Source organism: Anabrus simplex, chromosome 2 (assembly GCF_040414725.1).
Source record: "Anabrus simplex isolate iqAnaSimp1 chromosome 2, ASM4041472v1, whole genome shotgun sequence".
In the NCBI taxonomy this organism is placed as follows: domain Eukaryota; kingdom Metazoa; phylum Arthropoda; class Insecta; order Orthoptera; family Tettigoniidae; genus Anabrus; species Anabrus simplex.
In genome coordinates, this window is record NC_090266.1 from 767,159,851 (window position 1) to 767,167,625 (window position 7,775).

Here is a 7,775-nt window from a genome sequence, read left to right on the forward strand (position 1 = left end):
GGATGTTTATCGTGTCAAAAGCACTGCTGAAGTCAAGTAGTGTGAGTATTGTCACTTGTCTTTCGTCCATTGCTTGCCTGATGTCCTCAGTCACTTTGAGTAAGGCAGTTCCTGTGCTATGACCCTTCTTGAAGCCAGATTGAAGCGGGTCAAGAAGAGAGTGAGCCTGAAGGTATTCCAGTATTTGTGCATGTAGCAACCGTACTAACGCTTTGTAGAGAGCAGGAAGAATCGAAATGGGACGGTAATCGGATAGGAGTTTCGAACCTGGGTTTTAGGAAGTGGAATTACATTGGCGTACTTCCAAATTTTCGGTAATGTGCCGTTTTTGAGACAGTAATTAAAATATGAGTGAGAATGGGTAGAATAGCGCCAATGATATTATGAATAAAAGTAACAAGAATTTCATCGACACCGCTTGCTTTGGATTTAATAGAATACAAACTTTCTTAACTTCATTAGTGCTGACGATACGAAAGGCAAAGCAGGGGCGATTTTGTGGGACAGGTGCTGGGACGTTATTTACGTGTGGTCTGTTAAGCGGATTAGACTGAGCTCTCTCTTCCGCGAAATACTCATTTAAATCGTCGAGTGGAATGCCAGGTACCTGAAGCTGTTCATGTGTTCTTCCTATGCCCATGGCTCGGAGATGCCTCCAGGCACTAGCCGTATTTAGGTAACTTGATGATTCGCGAACATATTTAAATTTAAGATTACGGATGATTTGTTTAGTTTTATTCCTAATTATTCTATTCTGTTCATAGTCATTTGGGTCCTGAATACGTTTGTAATGACGGTGAAGTGCATCACGTTGAGACATCATATTTTAACTGCAGAGGTTAGCCATGGATTAGGTTTGCGGGATATTCTGATTTGTCTTTTCAGTGCATGTTTGTTGTATAGATTGTGTATTAACGAATTAAATGTATTTATGTCTGTCAGATTTAAAATGGTATTCCACGGAAGATTGTAGGCATCGTGTCTTAATTCATACATTTCAATATCTTTCATATTCCTGCGCGTTATATACCTAGGTTTATATTTTGGAACGCGAAATGAGGAAGCAAGAAATATAAGATCATGGGTGGACACGGTCGGCACTGAAATTAGTCCGTGGTTTACCACTTTCTGAGGGTTGTTAGTCACTTTGGTGATAAATAACGTCTCTGCAATGCGGCAGCCATACTTAGGAAGTGCTTAACCGTAGACATCGTCTAAATACCGTTTCTGCAATCGGACTTTATGTATTTGTTCTGCATTATAAGATAATGTAAGCAGGAAAATACTTAATGTATATCTTTATCATTCCTACATAGTTAGGATTGAATCAAATTGGCTATGAATGAAAGGTATTGCAGCAAAAAGCCAGAATAGATAAACAAGTGAACATACAATAAAAGATATGTACTTGTAGTTAATCACTGCAGAATTTCCTTAGTGATATTTGTCTTATTTTGCACATATTAGCATGATACCGGGTACATTGATTGTTACAGATTTCGCATATACAATCCTCATTTGGAAAGTGAAATCTTTTGTTGGTGCAAAGCTTGTGGTGAAAACCATGCACTGCAAATCGCTAGGTGGCGTGTCTCATTTTGTAGTTGGCCTGTCTCCAGTCTTCTGTCAGTATGACACCCGTTGTATAAAATTCGCTCCAGATGGCGTTCCTTTTCTCAAGTAATATTTGATAGGCTTTTCAAAAGTCCTGATATTTGATAGATTCAATTGCAACCTCATATCTTCTATGAAGAAGCTTTCTTTACTCATAATGTAGGTCAACCTTCATGGTGCTGATATTCCTAATCCAAGCACTCTTTTCATAAAGCGGGCTTTAATTTTTTCTAGTGTTAGGAGGACTTTTACTGTAAGAGTGCCCCATATTATGCTGAGTCCGTAGGTAGCTATATCTGTTTGAGTTGCGAGCTGTTGGAGATTTTTTCTTGTAAATTGCTTTTATTGCAGAAGCTGTCCCTTCTTGTATATGTACTCTGAAAGATGTCAGCGTTGTTTGAACGGTGATACCCAAGTATTTAAATTTTGAAACAACTTCTAGTGGTTGATCGTGCGGAGTCAAAGTGTACTTCGGAGTTTTCCTCCCTTCTTTCCTGAAGGTCATTTGTTTGGTTTTCTGTTGATTTATTTGTAGAATGTTTGATTGTCCATCTATCCAGTTTTAATATCACTCCCTGTAATTCTTTTATATATCAGCTGATCCTAGGACCATGTCACCTGCGTACATTATTAGAGTACCGTAGTTGAAGTGTTTTAGATGACTGAAGTGTTAACTGTTGTCATAATATTGAAGAGTGTAGGACTCATAGGATCACCTTGAAGAACACCATTTGTTCGAAGTATTTTGTTAGATATTGTGACTCCGTCGTCTATTGGCATTTTTGTAAATGGGCTAGTCTCCCCAACCATCTGTCTAAGTTTATGTACGAGTGTCTGTCTTTCTGTCTGTCTATGTTGTCAAAAGCTTTCTTCTAGTCTACAAAGACTGTATAATATTTTTCCAGGGTTTCATAGCGTATCTTGTATCTGCTCTATAGCTGAGTGATTGCGTGTTAGGTACTTCTTCCCTTCCGAAAGCCGAACTGATTTCCTGGGAGAGCTGGGTCTATAATTTCCATAAGTCTCTTAAGATATTAGAGAACATTTTATATGACATATTTTCAAGTGCAATTCCTCTGTATGAATCTGGATGATTGGGGTCACCTTTCCCTTTGAAAATAACTTTTACAGCTCAGTTTTCCTTACTTCCAGGATTTTTCCAGCCATTATACATTTGTCAAATATACGTATCCAGTACTCTTCCATTATGTGAAAAGAATCCTCACATATGCCGTCTGATCCTGGAGCCTTTGTATTCTTTGCTTTCATTATTGCTTGTTTTATCTATATTGTGGAGATTAAAGAGGGTGTTTCTACTCTTTCGTCTGCAGGAAAGTCGTATGCATTCTCCTTATGCTGCAGGTTGAGTATGTTTTCAAAATGATGTCCCCATATTTATACTGGAACCTCTCCCGCGGGCGTTATTTTTCACTTGCTAATTCCTGTTAAGGGATCCTTTTTGGCATTTTCAGCTTGTTTTCTAGCTTCTCCTTCTTCTTCTATGTAGTGTGTCCTTTTCATTTCTGTTAGCTTTATATGATTTACTTTCACTTGCATATTGGGATAGATCCGTCTCTTGAATTGAGGTTCTTCTCTGGTGTGATGTTGCCAATGTCTTTTTTTAAATATAGCATTCCTTGTCAAACCCTGCTTACGCTCCCCTTCTTTTGTAAGGGGTTGTGCACGACAAGAGTGCTTTAGTACACAGTTCTATAGATGTTTCCAATTCATTATGGTTGATTTGTGTTGCTTCGGTTATTTTGTCTACATTCTTTGTGAGTTCATCTTTGTCTATTTTCCTGGATGTGGTGCGGGGTTCTGGATTGTTTTATGCGTATAACTGGTAAATGCTAATTGCTATGGCTACTGGAATATGTTTCCTAATACGTGTCATTGCTTATGTCTAGAGTCCTTCTTGGTTTATGACGTTCATATCTTCTACTCTGATGAAAGCGAGGTCAATTGTACTAGTACTGTTTGGAGCCATGTATGTCTTTTGGTCTGGTTTGTTGATAAGTGTGTAACCTTACTCTAATAGTATCTCCAGCAACAGAACCGTTTTTGTGTTTGGCTTGTCGATCCTTGAATTTAAATCACCTGCTAGGATAACTCTTGAGCCATTATTTGTTTCTGCGATTGCCTTCATCACTTTCTCCACTGCAGTTTCTGTGTCCAGTTTTTAGATAAATACAGTATATATGCCCACGACAGTTATCTCTGTTGTTTTGATTATGACCATGTTATCTCCTTTTACTGTTTCCTTTATTACACTGAGACATGGTTTACAAAAGATGGGGACTCCTCCTGCTGGTCAACCGTCAGTCTGTTGAGCAAAGGAGTGGAATCCGTAAAAACCTTGAACGTTATAGTGTTTTGTGAGGAATGTTTCTGTGGTGATAATAACATCGTATCTTGTTGCAGTTTCTGTAGGTATATTTAACAAGGCATTTTGTAACCCTTTTTTACTCCGTAGTAAAACATAAAGACATTTAGTTGAGTTCCGCATTTTTGACTTCTCGGTATCTCCGAAAGCGAAACCTTCTAACCACAATTCCCTTTGGTAAAATCGAATGGGCTATAATGTACGATATTCTATATACCGAACAGTAAAATAAACTGATGCATATGTTTACATAGGTCCTTAACCCTCTTGGAGCCAAGAGCCGATCTGGTCGGCCGCTTCCCATCAACTGGAAGAGGCCAGAGCTCCGCCTCCACTCTACTACTGTAAAATGCCAGGCCGTTTTCAGTGGAAATACGTGTATTTTAAAATTCGCGTATATCTACCGGTGTATAGCAAATACCGGTATGAAATTTTCTACATATCGACTACGTAGGATAAGAAACTGGTTTGTAGTGATATAAAGAGTCAAAGACGTTTTTAGTTGATTTATAGTTGTCGATAACGTTTATTTTTAGGAAGAGAAAAATATTTTCGCACTTTCTCTCTCAATATCTACTTTGAAAAAATAATTTACGATACAAAAGTATATACGTAATTATTTATAATGTATTTCTAAATACAATTCTATAGAATAACTAATTTGAACGAGAAAAATAAAAACGTAAAAAATTCAAATTCAAACATATGTCATTAGTAAAACAAGACAATTTTACTCACCGATAATATTCGCGTGTATGTATCGACGTTTGGCAAATACTGACAACAAATTTTCTACGTGCGGAGAACACAGTATTAAAATAATTCTGAATTATTAAATAAGTAAAAAAATTGTAGTTGTTATTATATTTTTTGTTTTCAGAAAAAATACTTTCTCGTTTCTGGTTGTAGTATATTGTACCCGCTCAAAGCCTGAGTCCCAACCTGCATTTATCTCAGGGAGTGTTACGGTCCGAATCTATCGCAACTAATACACAATAAAAAATATTTTGAGATATAAGATGTCAAACTAAATGTAAGGGCGCCATCCAATCAGTACTACAGGGTTGAACGGGGCACTAATCTTTAACTTTAGGGCTCATCATCAAACATACAAATTATATATATATTCAGATCAAAGGAAAATTATGAAGGCTCCGTCCTAGGAATGGGGACGGATATTTAAACGGTCACCGAGGGTTTATTATACTACAAGAACAAGAACCTGGAACTGTTTCCTTGCAAATGCTAAAGGAGCATTTTATTTAAGTAAACAAAATAATTTTTACACACAACAAAATCTGTTGACCCTTGATTTGCCGGTAATTTGGCAAATTATTACTGAAATTTATTACACAATATTTATCACTTTTGACCACCCTTCCATTTGGGTGGTGGAACCGTTGATATCTGAAGGTATCAGATTTACCTTCGTTAACACCATGACCATATTTGGCCATGGACCAATTACCTGTTGGCTATGTGGGCGCGATCACATGGACTATGTTATCGCCTCCACTTTGATTGAGATGAGACCAACCCGGGAAACTACGACTCTCCCCGGGTTCTTAACCAAGATATGCTAATCGTTAGTTGAAGGAAACGACAAAGAGACTCTAACCTAATGGTCCAGATGTAGGGATTTGCCTTCATTTTACAATTATTAACTTAACTTATTATTCACAACAACTTGACATTATTACGTTATTTCGCTAGGTGACTTCCCTATTATCATTCATCATCAGCATCCGAAATAATAAAATAAAAATAATAAAAAAATATTATTATTATTATCAACATTATTATTAATAGTGGAGATCGTGATTATCGTAATCCGTAATCATCCTCACTATATTACTTCAACATCTCGCTCTTATTATTCTCATCTGAGAAAAAAGTAGCTTCCTTTTTTTATACTTCAAATATTATTATTATTAAAGTGGTTAGAAATTTTCAATATTTTCAATTCAATTCCCACCATCATTATTGTGTTCATAAATAAAAATTAAAAATTCTTCTTCTTATTCTTCAATTATTATTATTATTATTATTATTATTATTATTATTATTATTATTATTATTATTATTATTATTAATTAAAAATTAATTTCGCTTGTTACACGGTAGTCCACTCTATATTATGTTTACCGCATAACCCCTTTTACAATTCCGATTTATTTTGGCACTAATCAATTCAGACATGATTTACTTGGAATATTATTATTATTATTATTATTAATTTTTTAAACATTATTATTCTTTCGAGAATTTTTATTTTTATTCCCCATCTTTATAATTTAGTCACATACGTTCTCTCCCAAACAGAAAACACCAAGATCCGAATTCACATCGGTCGGGACATAATAGTGTTCGAACACGCAACCTTCTTTTCGTACTGTCGTTAATTCATGGAAACCATATGCTCCTACGACAATTCTCAAATCCCATAACACCTCGCAGTTGAGCAAATACCTCCAATCTCTGCCAATGTTAAATTACTCCTTCCTTTTCCATTTTGAAGTCCCTTTTATCCATCGGAACTCTTCAAAATATTTTCATTAATTAACCCTCGGTGCGTGGACTCTCTTCTGCCACTCATATCACCGGTATAGAAATACAACCGCTCTGTAGGCCTTAGGATCCATCTATTTCTTCATCAACATCAGTACAATTCACTTTAATTTCGGGCCGGATTTCTGTCCCACAAAACGCCAAATCTCAACTTTTTGGCTCAAATCACTCTGGGCCTCAAATATAGCGTGACCATATTATCAAAGTGCCTATCTCGTTTCTACCAAAATTATTTATGATTATTATGGAGTCCAAAAACATTAAATCAACAATTAGGTTAAAATCGGATTCACTGCCCAAATAAAATATTCATGCCACATAATATCTCCACATTTAAATTACTTTAATTTGCAATCATTCTATCCAAGTAGGCCCGTGCCTTTATTCTAAAAGATTATTATTAAACACGCCTTTACACATTACCCAATATTAATTTATTACTCCGACACTTCTACCGATTATTATTATTTTGTCCACTGGCGAACTTCGCGATATTTACAAACAAATCAATGGACTTCATTCCGTCCCACAACAATTTAAATCACTTGGCAATCCTACCTCAGGATTATCTTAACAACATGCCTTAATATCTATACAATTTCCGATAACGGAAAAACACTATGGAAGCACTTCTAAATGAATATTAACATTATCTTTACGTGAAACGTGCTCCATATCATATCAAACAACTCAAGCACTTGAATGAACAAATAAACCCTACTCTACTCTATTTAATAATCAAAATTATGATGAGTGCTTGATCTAATTATATACATATTAATTTGTCCCTTTAAGGACGGCTCGTTTCACAATCAAGTTACATGATAAATTAATATGATTTCCTCCCCCTAACGATAGCAATCTACAAATATCTCAAAAGGTTACTCATCTCTTTTTTGTAGTCTGCTAAGCCGAACGAGGAGCACAGGCCCCGTCCAGTCTTAGCCCTGCATCCTACTGGTTTTCATGCCAGCTTGAAGAAGTAATCCAATGCACCTTTCAGATTTACACATATTAATTTTCAAGATTTAAAATTTTAACATTTTAACAAATTTACACACACTAATTATTGAACTGAAACTTTACACTTCTGGCTTTTACCTGACCCGCCTAATTCATACACATATTCTTCATCCCTTCCCCGGCACTAAGGAACTGGTGACACCTCGATATCACATTCAAACGGCCCGGCGCGCACTTGATTTTCCCG